At 33.2% G+C, this 14,165-nt stretch overlaps 1 protein-coding gene across 2 annotated transcripts in view; it reads left to right on the top strand.

Annotated features, from left to right (window-relative positions):
• The first annotated feature begins 1,986 nt into the window (after positions 1-1,986).
• The window catches only part of LOC129755050 (uncharacterized), a 338,015-nt gene continuing 325,836 nt past the window's right edge, over positions 1,987-14,165 (top strand). For both annotated transcript variants that reach the window (XM_055751358.1, XM_055751357.1), the window contains exons 1-2: positions 1,987-2,168; positions 8,470-8,647. The gene's annotated coding sequence lies outside the window, so the exon portion shown is untranslated. The remainder of the gene's footprint in view (positions 2,169-8,469; positions 8,648-14,165) is intronic.

Here is a 14,165-nt window from a genome sequence, read left to right as displayed (position 1 = left end):
GGAATTCCTCCAAAGAACCAATCACATTTGACAGTTGAAGTCCCGAACTTGAACATTCCTCGAGCATAGTGATTTTTCCCACTAGACTAAGTCGAATCAACCGCCCTCAACCCACCGAAACTCAATTTCACCATTCGACCACACAAACTTATGGAATAATTGCAAAAACAACATCAACAAAAACAGCAGTACCAACAAATCACTCCAAATCCAATTCAACCCGGCATCTCCTCGGGAGCTAGCATCTCTCAAGCGAGCCATCAACTTTAATCCAATTTCCCGATCGCCATTAGTCCCGGGATTGGTTGGAACCCCACACAGCCATCCCGCATAAGCTTCAGAGTTCAGATGTTCGTTCATCCCGCCATTCCACCCACTCACTTGGATTCGATGTTCAGTATGCTCTATTTCCGTTATAGTTTTTTTTCCTTAGTGCTACTACTCCTTATCCCAGAAGGATTAAAGCGCGGCGTTGCTGTAGAAACTCTTATTCCGGGACCTGTTGGGAGGTGTTGTTCGGAAAAGCTTGTGGCGATGGTAAGGGGGGATGAAATCCAATTCCGATATGTACATAGAGAAAACTCCAACCCAGAGTAAGATCGGAAAAAAGGAAAAAGAACCTTGGCTGCAGCAAAACAAGTATAGTGCACAAGGCGGTTTATCCCCCATTTCACGCGCGCACATAGCTGCTCCTGATAGATGGCCGGATTTGCGAAGGTCTCCCCGGGCTGGAAGAGGAAGTTGGAAAAGGGAAAACTCTCATCCTCCGCTGTGCATCGATTGGTCCTCGATCTATAGTGTTATTTACACACAAACGAATCGGCATCTTGCTGCTGCTTTCAGCTCTCCGCCTTTCGCCGCGTATGGCTTCAAGAGCCAGGAGCAGAAGTATTGAATGCTGCTGACTCTGAAGATGCATCCCCGGCACACATACAGGCTCTCGAAAACGGCACACAGTCAGAGCCATCCAACATCCACAGCATCCCCAGTACATCCGGTATGGTCGCGCGAATGCGCTTTGATTCGATTTGCTTTGGTGAAAAATCGAATTCTCGGACCAGCAGAAAGCTCTCTGTGAGATCTATCTTCTTCTGCCTCTTTTCCGGTTTTCTTTCCACGCTCAACCGTTCGATTTTTCCACAAAGCTACCGCCCCAAAGCCACCCAGCTTCGATCGAAGTCCTTCGGCGAAACAGTGGGCAAAAAAAACGAAACGGAATCCAACAATCGGAGACAAACAATACTCCCAATAAGCCCTATATGTATGGAAGAATTTCTTATCTAGAAAAAGGCAGAAGCTCGCGAAGGGATCCATATATGGAGGAAAACATTTTTTTACGGGGGAAAAGTCGATTTTACGAGCGTTCGACTTTCGAATTTCAGAGAGTGCACTCTCTCCAGCAGACTTTTCTAAAAAAAACGAAAACGAATGAAAGCTGAAGAAAAATCTCATTTCATCCCGACACGGAAAAATTGCCGCGCCAAAAAAAAAACCATCTCAAAGTTTTTCCGTTTATTTTTCTGCTGGTTCTGGTTTCCATTTCTTTCCCCACTTCTTTTCGATTGAGTGAGTGCGCTTTCTGCATCGACGAAGACCACGAACTTCACCACTTCCGCCGTCCAGCCATCCTCAGGAATCCATCACAACCCAGCCAGTAGTGGGTGGTAGGTTTTCCACCCACCTGCCGGGAAAATTCTCTTGCCCGCCTCGAAACCGATTCCATCTATCACATCTACTTTCTCGTCTCAATTTTTGGTTCTCTCTTAGTTACTCTCTTTTATCAGCGGAATCGAACTCTCCTAGTTAGTAGCATTGCCCGCTTCTTCGTTCGGTTCGTTGTGGGACTACTTTCTTCTTTCTTTCCGGTGGTGCTTCCGGTCCAGTCCGGAGGGGGTTTCCACCCAATTTTTCCGCCCAATTTTCTCCTAACCCTCGAGTGAAGAAAAAAAAATCCATACCAGTTTATTTGCCAAATGTTGAGGGATATTGTTCTTATTTGCGGTTCTGTTTCATGGTACAATCTCAAAACGTTGTCGTCGTCATCGCAGCAACAGCAGCAGCGTGAAGCAAAGTGCAATGTTCCCGAACCTAGAAGAAACACCGACAACTTTTGGGCACTGGTGGAAGACTCACTGACTAGCGTTGGATCGTCTGTCTACATTTGTGAGGTATTCAGTGGTTGGCTCTTTTTGTTGCTCTCCGAGTGGTAATAAAAATTGATTTTTCATCACAACGCAGCACAAGCAGAGGGAAAATAACAGCATCGGAACGACATTGCTGAGGACGGCAAGGATGTGAAATTGTCCTGTTGTCTGATGGAATCTTTGGGGTAGCTCTTTAACAGGTTGTTTTTCGTAGGAATGCAGTTCTACTTCTACGTGTTGAGTTAAGTTGATATAAACCAGGCGCGATTTAAAATATTCAGTCTAGATCTCTGTTGAAAGTGATACTTTCTTAAACAATGTTATTTCCGTAAAATCCAGAAGTCTTATTCCAAATTGAAAATGGAAAAAAGAAATTTTGAAGAGTAATGTTTTTAAAAGGTAGTCACGTTTCATCAAACACGAAAAACATTCAAACCGTATTTTAGACTTTCAACAATTTTATGTTTTTCGACGTAATATATAAATCAAAAATTCAAATTTCTTCTCACAATATCTACAACAGCAAAAACTGAATGTCTCAGCCTATGTTTATGAATTTCGACAAATAAATTTATTTTGACTGAAAAAAATCGTAAATATCGATAAAACTGATCGCCTTACTATGTCGGCACTAAGCATAGCTTTGAAACAAAGTATTTATGATAAGGGAGAAGTTCACGGAGGATCATCAATGACCAACCCTTGAAATGCTTCCGAAAGCTGAAAATATTCCAGACTCGTTCCAATCGGTTTTTGCTATGATTTAAATATGACACTGTTTGATTTGAAATTCATATAAAAATTATAGAATTTTACATTAGATTCGGTAATCAATTTTCAAAATAGGGTCCAGATAGGGAAGGATCGAAAGATGACAAATTATGATTACGAAATCAGATCTTATCCATTTCAAATTTGCCCAAATAACATTCCATAGAGGGTGTGAGAGTTCACTTACAATATTCTTCGATTTCAAGAGCTCTTGCCACATGCAGACTATTGAAATTTTTGGTCTAAAAAAATTCCTCTTCTAAACATGCCTTCACTAAAAGCTCAGTAAATGTTTTCAACTGAGTCGATTCAGAGACATTTTAAAATTTTTTAAACTCTGTGATTTAAAAAGCTTTGTTTTGGATTAAAACTCATCCATGATTTTTCGCAGAATTTTTAAGTAACGTTTTCATGAGTAAATTTTAACTTTTAGAATTGTATGGGATAATTGAATATTTTGTATTGGAAAATCAACATGAATTTTTTTGGGGTACCAAAAATTTCAAAGCTAATTTTGAATAATTTTTAAGCACTGATTCGAAGTATTATACCAGTTATTTTCTATCAATTCTTGTGATAATTATGATATAACACTGAAATTAATTTCCATTAAAAATGTATATAACCTCTGGAGTTAATTTTGGCCATTTGTGAAGTCATGTGATTTTTAAGTGAAATTCATTTAAGTGTGACGAATTCCAAATGAACGTGAAGTGTATTTGTCGTTCAAATCTTTCAGTAATAGTGATTTTTATATAAAATTTCGAAATATTAATGACGATGAAGACAAAACGATTATTTATTTATTTACGAATAAGAAAAATACATAATTCTCTACGAATTTGATGATGGATTCAAATCATAGTTTTGACTTGGAAAAATCTTCCGCTTTTTCACTTTTTTCGAAAATTTTTTGTTGATGTTTTCGCAAAATAATAAAACATAAATTAATTATGTTTCGAGGTCTTTTCTGTTTTCATAATGTGTGCTAACTTATATTGGCAGTGTACTTGAAAATTACCAAAATAAAATATTATCGAGGAGCATTTCCGGAACCTGATTGTTGAAGAAAGAAGACTTTTTTTTTAGAAATAACTCAATCAATATTTTAAAACTTCAAACTTTATAATAACAAAATTGTGCGATTTTTTTTTCCTTTTGCAAATGGTTTTTGAAATTATCAATTTTCAAATGATACTTGCTGGGATCATGAACAAAAATACGTATTTGTGAAAAATTTATGTTTAAACCAAATTAAAACAATTTCTAAGCACCGTAAATGGTCTCAATAATCATCGATTTTTATCTTTTCTACTTAAAGTTATTCATCATCCTTCCTTTCTTTCTAAATTTTGTGTTTTGGCTAGGTTTTTGGATGAAATGCTCTAGTGTGTGCCGGTTACTTAAAACTCAAGTGATAAGTAAGTGAATATTATTTCGGTCACTTTAAACTTAAGTGAGGAGCAAATGAAGTGTACACGAGCCACTTGAAATGAAGTAATTCGCTGAACTTCCACTTTTAACAGATACTTCAAGAATATTTTAAGTTCGATTTTGGTTTTAGGGTAGGTAAAAATTCATTTTTTAAATTGAAGATCTTTTTTTTTTGTAAAACTACTGAGTATTTAAAACAAATTTGATATCTGGTAAAAAAAATGCTATAGAAGATTCTTTTTTGTCAATTTTTGGCATTTCGGCGAGTTGTGAAAATTCAAGGTAGAATATTTAGAAAGAACAGTAAAAAGAAATAGTAAAAGAAGTAAATATTAAAATGCTTTGCTCTATTTATCTAGTTGAACCTAATTTTGGGAACATCCGATAATATAAATCGTCCAGTCAAACTCAACTTTGAGGTGTATCACTGAACCAACATTTAAAGCTCTAGTTTATCAATGTTGAGTTCGGACATGAGAACGTGTTCACATGGATTTGTTGGCTATGATTAACAGAGGTGCCAGGTGGTTTCGTCAAAATTCAGGACAACGCGAAGCAAAAAGTCAGGATTCTCAGGACACCTCTTGATTTATTGAGATTATGAGCAGCTGATTGCATAAATAAAGACGAAATACAGGTGCTGTAAACGCCTTGACTTATGCAACAGCAGGAAAAAACTCCATTAAAATACCACCTGAACCGATTATTATTATTTGTTAAATGGGTTTGACCATTTAATAACAAATTTATTCAATTTTCTCATAGTTCAACTACAAATTCGATTATATTTGAAATGTTTTTATGCTAATCGGGATTAGTCAGGACATTTTAGAGATCGATTTTAAAAAATCAGGTCAACTAGAGAGTTTTTGAAACATCAAGACGGTCTCTCAAAAATCAGGACACCCTGCACCTCTGAGGATTAGTCTGAATTAGGAACAGTGGTACCGATGTCCATATTTTTCAGGATTTTTGCAGATTTTCGAGAGACCGTCCTAATTTTTTTAATTTTCCTGATTTGTACTGATTTTTAAAAATGGTATTTGAAATGCACTTAATTGCCCCGATTTTCGAAAAACTATCTAAATTATAATTGAATTTCATTTTAGATGATCAGGACCGATGTTTTCCAAATCTCAAATAAAATAGTTTAACCCATTAAACAAAGGTTGCCAGATTGCCTGGTTTAATCCGGGTTTGTCAGGATATTTAATACAAAATTTGGAAACAGTCCGGTCCGGCCCGGTTACTGGATTTTGTCGTAAAACGCCTGCAGTTTGCTCGGATTTCACCCGAATTTATTCATTTTATTTGGCAAATCGAACAAAAAAACAACAAACGCCTTTGTTGTTGGTGTTTTTATAAACGAAACTTTTATAGAAATAATTATGAAGGTCTAAAATACGATTCAAAATCTGTCGATGAGGTTTGATGAAAAAATTTTTTTTCAATTTTTGTTCTTGATTTATTTATTTTGAGTAAATCCTGGGTTTTTTGAAAATTTGCCCGGATATTGGCTGGATTTCAGTTCATCAATTTTATATCAAATGCTCGAATTTTGCCAGATTTTTAATGAAATTTTCCGGTTTATTCGTCCCGGATACGTGCTGGAAATATTCTGGCAACCTTATATCAAACCGGTGATATTTAACCTTTGGATCAATTAATATTTCAATGATGTTTTTCCATATAAACTACAGGCCAGCCGTGACTCTGATTGCCTCAGTTGCAAAAATTAAGGCGTCTACCAGCACCTGTAATTCGCCTTAATTTATGTAATTTAATCAGAATAAGTGGTGTCCTGAAAATTCCTAATTTTTTCTTTGCGGTGTCCTGATTTAAAAAAAAAATCTAGCATCCCTGGTTAGGAGCAAAATTGAAAATTATTATATAATAAAACGCCTGCTTGAACCGTTTTAATTTTTTTTATTTTCTCGCTATTGTATCGAAGAAAGTGTAGGTTCCAAAGGTAAAACCAAATTTGGCATCGTTTAACTAAATAAGGCATATTTTCTTATGAGAACAGGTTGCAAGAAATGACACTTTTTAAAGCGCAAGTGTGTCGTGAAAAAGAAGTAAAGATTTGAAATCTTATAAACTTGTTATTTATACTCTCTTTTAGGAAATAATTGATGGAAAAGATGCAGGAAAGTTTGAGTTTTGATTTCTATGGAACAGTTTCTTTTGAATATGTGCATTCATATGGTTATTTTAAATTTTCTGTCGAATAGACCAAAGTGGGGCATAGGTCCAAGGTAGAGCAACCAACCCTATTTCCCATACAAATTTTAAATCTTTTGCAACAGTTCATGATAAATTCTAGAGCCACCAACATTTGGGAAATGATTTATTAAGACCGAAAATTTGTCATCGCCGGCAATTTATTTGTTCTTATGCACTAATAAAAAAAACTTCAAATAATATACAATTCTGAGCAATAGTTTTCTCGGTAGAGATTGTACTTTAGTATTTGTGCTGTTTGAAAAATAAAAAAAAAAGTCCATCTAAGAAATAACTAGCATATATCAAATGTGCATTGAAGATCTGATGATATGATGATCATTAATTTAACTGGAAATATACTCTTCAAACGTTAGTGTAAACTATATCGGTTCTTTTATTTCGATTTTTTATTAAACTAATGAATATTATAAATGCAATTTAAAGCAAAATACTTAGGTCTTTGGGACGCGAAATTTCTCTTAGTGTCATATTGAATCTATTTTTGTGTCCTTGAAAATTTTCAAGAAAATATATTATGATGCAGGTCCAATATGTGATTTTTTTTCTTATAATCAATACGTAGTTTTGATTTAGTTTCATCAAGCTCGAGACTCATTGCACACCGTGTTTCTAATGAAATTTTGGTGCCGTTGTCTTTCATTGTGAGTTTACTACTGCTCGGAAAAATAATATTCTCATACCAATGAGATTATTCTCATACCAATGAGAATTTGTTTAAATGAAAATAACATAAATGTTATCTAAGAGTGAAGCACTACGAGTCCAAATGCCTGGAAAAGTGCTTTGTCTCGAATAGATTAAAGCAAGTTATGTTGTAGTCTCTTGAAACTCAATTCATACTGGTATTAAACTAGATAACACTTTCTAAAGTAACTTTGAAAACATATAGAACAGTGAGAACAAATTCAAAATTTCTCACGTAAGTTGTTAATTTTGAATATTTTCTCTTTGAATTTTTCTTATAAAGCTCATTGAAAATGACCGATTCTTGCGTCGCACTTTGAAACTGACTATTTACTGCTATCTGACGCTAACGAGTCAAACAAAAGAAATTAAAAGTGGAATTTTGCCTGATTTAAAGGTAATGAGATTGTTTAGAAAATAATACTTAATACCTAAAATTGATAATTTTTTTTATCTGAATTCCAATAAAAGGATTCTAGCAATGCTATGAAATTGCTTGCGATTCAAGCAAATTTCTATCTAATTTCAACCTAAAATTCAATGCACTTTCATCATCCTCATCATAAAACCGCACACGGCTGGCCACTAGCTATCGATTTTTCCACCACCCGATTTAAGAAGGGAAAGTTCCACAGACACCGCAACAGGGAGTCGCCGCCGCCGCCGGTCGTCATTATTATCTGCTGCTGCTGCTGCAAAGTCTTGTACCCTTCCGCTCTTGGAAAGCACTGAAAGACATAACCGAGCACATTAAAATTTCACACAGCTTCCCTCAGGTTTTCACTTATCGTTTACCCCGTTTTGCTTTCCTTTCCTTGCAAAAGAAGGGCTGGAAGGAAAACTGGGCGATCTTCAACTTTTGAATCGCACGCAAAAAGCGTGCTTTAAAAAGCTCCCATTTCTATTCATGCGACACCACAACACAACATAAGCCGCCGCTGCTGTCTTCCCCGTTGACGAAAATAGAATCACACGAGAGAGAGACCCCCGACGGTGATGGCGGCGGTGGCGATTTTTGGGTGCAAGGGAAAACGAGGAGTTGGGATCAGACCTCGAAAAGCAAAATATTCACACAGGACCTACCCCTAGCAAAACCAGGAGACCGAACCCCGACGACGACGACGAAAGCAATTTAAAGTTTTGCACATTCACTAATGATGTTCCCTTTTGTTTCTCTTTTCTCGATCCGCAGGTAAAGAAACAGCATCAACGAGGTTTTTCGTCGACATCGTCGTCATCATCGCGTTTTTTGGAGCTTCTTCCTTAACGTGGAGTCAAAAAAGGAAGAGAGGTTTAAAGCTCCACAATTTCCCCGCTGCTGTGACTCATTTTGGCTGTAGCCCCAAGGAAGTGTTTCCTGGAAAAAAGGAGTAAGTGACTTTAAACCTGTGAGCCGGCAACAAACAGCTGTTTTGAGTAGCACCACTTGGTGAGGTAAGGGGGGATGACAGTTTCAGAGGGTTTCTAATTCTTAACGACTTTTTGAAGGCCAATTAACGAGAGAATCCCCTTTCGGTGTACCCTCCTAAGAGCTTTTCTGCCAAACCAGACAGACGTCTGAGGTTAGGGAGTCACCGTTGAAATTTGAAACTGACTCCGACTATCGATGTGGCCAGGATTGAGAAGGCGAAGCAAAGCGACTGTGGCGAAAATTTAAATAAACACCAATTTTGTGGTAATAATAATAAAGGCACTAATAAAGCCCCGAAGGAGCATATTGTGTGCCCGGGGTTTTTGCTCGAAGAGAGGGCCCGTTCATCGGGATGTGACACTCCGCGCTAAACGTCATTCTTGGAACAGACATTCCCTGTTTTTTTTTTGCAAGATTTCCAAGTAGGCTGCGGCTGTCTTGGACAGCCGCGACAAAATTCAGGCAAGCAGACGACGATGACGATTATAAACCGCTTCAGCACTAACTATCTTTTGCTCAATGTTGCCAAGGTTTCAGCAAGAAAGAGCGCCGCATGCTAAGATGAAAATTAAAGACACGCGTCATTTCAGCTCTTTCTCTGCGACCAGTTGACGTAGCGTCGTCGTCATCAACGCTTTTCCAAGTCATGGACTACTACTCTTGGCAAGAAAGGGTTAACAGAATAATCGAAAACAAGCAAAATTGTGTTTGCCGCCACAATCCACCACCGCCTACTGAGTCTGAGTATAAGAGCATTTTCAGGAAGATGCAGGTAGCGGAACAAGTGACAAAAAGCCACCAGTTTGAGGTTCTGGTTTTTGCCATCACCCACCCTCTCCAACAGATGATTCAATAATCAACAAAACAATAACAACTAGCAGTAGTAAGAAGAAAAAGCATCGGTTCATTCATCCGCAAACAATGAATGAAAGAGCACCGGCTCTTTCGGCTCGGGTTATGAAAACCCAAATTTTAAGTTCCAGAATAAATTACAATCAAGTTAAGGCCGTGGCTATAAATTTTTACTTAAACACGGAGAACTTTAAATATTCCAATGTGACAAAACACCATAGTTGAATTCATTTTTAAAATTGTTCAATTAAACTTGATCTAGATAATTCCTCTTTAACACTTCGGATTGAATTCTTTGTTTCCGTAACACAAAAAATGATTTTTTAAAAATTTTATTGATTTTGAGAAGTCCAGTGTCTCACAACCGTCGACGACGCATTATTATTGTCTGCCGATGTAAAAAAAAAAACTGATGACACTGAACGGAACTGTTCAATTACCTTCCAACGGCAAGCGATCGTATTCGAATCGCGTTGCGTGGTTGCTGCTCGCCGAAAACGCATTTGCATTACCCACCTCCAATTGTTGTTATTATTATCGGGCTGCGTGGGTGGTTTTTCGGGGCTTCGATCAATTTTTGTCGTCGTCACGATCAACCCAGATCTTGGCGGCGGCATCGACGTAGCAAAAAAACAGGAAAGAAGCGATTATTTTCAGAAACTTGCCGATCCGCGATCAATGACTGAATTTTGTGCAGACAAAAAAAAAAACAGTTTTTGTCAATTCTTTCCACCAGCCAGCACCTGAAGATTTATCGTTCGATTGTCGTTTATTGGAATGTGGTTTTTTTTCGTGCAAGTGAAATCAATATTCATTAGCAGTTGTCGGTGAATTCTTTGTGTAAATTAGCTCAAGAACACACATTTAACTGAAATTTGAATTTATTAGTTGACGGTAACCTTTTTTCTCGTGAAAAAATTGACATAAATGACAAAAATGACAAAAATGACAAAAATGACAAAAATGACAAAAATGACAAAAATGACAAAAATGACAAAAATGACAAAAATGACAAAAATGACAAAAATGACAAAAATGACAAAAATGACAAAAATGACAAAAATGACAAAAATGACAAAAATGACAAAAATGACAAAAATGACAAAAATGACAAAAATGACAAAAATGACAAAAATGACAAAAATGACAAAAATGACAAAAATGACAAAAATGACAAAAATGACAAAAATGACAAAAATGACAAAAATGACAAAAATGACAAAAATGACAAAAATGACAAAAATGACAAAAATGACAAAAATGACAAAAATGACAAAAATGACAAAAATGACAAAAATGACAAAAATGACAAAAATGACAAAAATGACAAAAATGACAAAAATGACAAAAATGACAAAAATGACAAAAATGACAAAAATGACAAAAATGACAAAAATGACAAAAATGACAAAAATGACAAAAATGACAAAAATGACAAAAATGACAAAAATGACAAAAATGACAAAAATGACAAAAATGACAAAAATGACAAAAATGACAAAATGACAAAAATGACAAAAATGACAAAAATGACAAAAATGACAAAAATGACAAAAATGACAAAAATGACAAAAATGACAAAAATGACAAAAATGACAAAAATGACAAAAATGACAAAAATGACAAAAATGACAAAAATGACAAAAATGACAAAAATGACAAAAATGACAAAAATGACAAAAATGACAAAAATGACAAAAATGACAAAAATGACAAAAATGACAAAAATGACAATAATGACAAAAATGACAAAAATGACAAAAATGACAAAAATGACAAAAATGACAAAAATGACAAAAATGACAAAAATGACAAAAATGACAAAAATGACAAAAATGACAAAAATGACAAAAATGACAAAAATGACAAAAATGACAAAAATGACAAAAATGACAAAAATGACAAAAATGACAAAAATGACAAAAATGACAAAAATGACAAAAATGACAAAAATGACAAAAATGACAAAAATGACAAAAATGACAAAAATGACAAAAATGACAAAAATGACAAAAATGACAAAAATGACAAAAATGACAAAAATGACAAAAATGACAAAAATGACAAAAATGACAAAAATGACAAAAAATGACAAAAATGACAAAAATGACAAAAATGACAAAAATGACAAAAATGACAAAAAATGACAAAAATGACAAAAATGACAAAATGACAAAAATGACAAAAATGACAAAAATGACAAAAATGACAAAAATGACAAAAAATGACAAAAATGACAAAAATGACAAAAATGACAAAAATGACAAAAATGACAAAAATGACAAAAATGACAAAATGACAAAAATGACAAAAATGACAAAAATGACAAAAATGACAAAAATGACAAAAATGACAAAAATGACAAAAATGACAAAAATGACAAAAATGACAAAAATGACAAAAATGACAAAAATGACAAAAATGACAAAAATGACAAAAATGACAAAAATGACAAAAAATGACAAAAATGACAAAAAATGACAAAAATGACAAAAATGACAAAAATGACAAAAATGACAAAATGACAAAAATGACAAAAATGACAAAAATGACAAAAATGACAAAAATGACAAAAATGACAAAATGACAAAAATGACAAAAATGACAAAAATGACAAAAATGACAAAAATGACAAAAATGACAAAAATGACAAAAATGACAAAAATGACAAAAAATGACAAAAATGACAAAAATGACAAAAATGACAAAAATGACAAAAATGACAAAAAATGACAAAAATGACAAAAATGACAAAAATGACAAAAATGACAAAAATGACAAAAATGACAAAAATGACAAAAATGACAAAAATGACAAAAATGACAAAAATGACAAAAATGACAAAAATGACAAAATGACAAAAATGACAAAAATGACAAAAATGACAAAAATGACAAAAAATGACAAAAATGACAAAAATGACAAAAATGACAAAAATGACAAAAATGACAAAAATGACAAAAATGACAAAAATGACAAAAATGACAAAAATGACAAAAATGACAAAAATGACAAAAATGACAAAAATGACAAAAATGACAAAAATGACAAAAATGACAAAAATGACAAAAATGACAAAAATGACAAAAAATGACAAAAATGACAAAAATGACAAAAATGACAAAAATGACAAAAATGACAAAAATGACAAAAATGACAAAAATGACAAAAAATGACAAAAATGACAAAAATGACAAAAATGACAAAAATGACAAAAATGACAAAAATGACAAAAATGACAAAAATGACAAAACAAAAATGACAAAAATGACAAAAATGACAAAAATGACAAAAATGACAAAAATGACAAAAATGACAAAAATGACAAAAATGACAAAAATGACAAAAATGACAAAAATGACAAAAATGACAAAAATGACAAAAATGACAAAAATGACAAAAAATGACAAAAATGACAAAAATGACAAAAAATGACAAAAATGACAAAAATGACAAAAATGACAAAAATGACAAAAATGACAAAAATGACAAAAATGACAAAAATGACAAAAATGACAAAAATGACAAAAATGACAAAAATGACAAAAATGACAAAAATGACAAAAATGACAAAAATGACAAAAATGACAAAAAATGACAAAAATGACAAAAAATGACAAAAATGACAAAAATGACAAAAATGACAAAAATGACAAAATGACAAAAATGACAAAAATGACAAAAATGACAAAAATGACAAAAATGACAAAAATGACAAAAATGACAAAAATGACAAAAATGACAAAAATGACAAAAATGACAAAAATGACAAAAATGACAAAAATGACAAAAATGACAAAAATGACAAAAATGACAAAAATGACAAAAATGACAAAAAATGACAAAAATGACAAAAATGACAAAAATGACAAAAATGACAAAAATGACAAAAATGACAAAAATGACAAAAATGACAAAAATGACAAAAATGACAAAAATGACAAAAATGACAAAAATGACAAAAATGACAAAAATGACAAAAATGACAAAAATGACAAAAATGACAAAAATGACAAAAATGACAAAAATGACAAAAATGACAAAAATGACAAAAAATGACAAAAATGACAAAAATGACAAAAATGACAAAAATGACAAAAATGACAAAAATGACAAAAATGACAAAAATGACAAAAATGACAAAAATGACAAAAATGACAAAAATGACAAAAATGACAAAAATGACAAAAATGACAAAAATGACAAAAAATGACAAAAATGACAAAAATGACAAAAATGACAAAAATGACAAAAATGACAAAAATGACAAAAATGACAAAAAATGACAAAAATGACAAAAATGACAAAAATGACAAAAATGACAAAAATGACAAAAATGACAAAAATGACAAAAAATGACAAAAAATGACAAAAATGACAAAAATGACAAAAATGACAAAAATGACAAAAAATGACAAAAATGACAAAAATGACAAAAATGACAAAAATGACAAAAATGACAAAAATGACAAAAATGACAAAAATGACAAAAATGACAAAAATGACAAAAATGACAAAAATGACAAAAATGACAAAAATGACAAAAATGACAAAAATGACAAAAATGACAAAAATGACAAAAATGACAAAAATGACAAAAATGACAAAAATGACAAAAAATGACA

This window comes from Uranotaenia lowii, chromosome 3 (genome assembly GCF_029784155.1).
Source record: "Uranotaenia lowii strain MFRU-FL chromosome 3, ASM2978415v1, whole genome shotgun sequence".
NCBI lineage: Eukaryota > Metazoa > Arthropoda > Insecta > Diptera > Culicidae > Uranotaenia > Uranotaenia lowii.
Note: the sequence above shows the minus strand (reverse complement) of the source record. Positions and strands in the feature narration are given on the sequence as shown.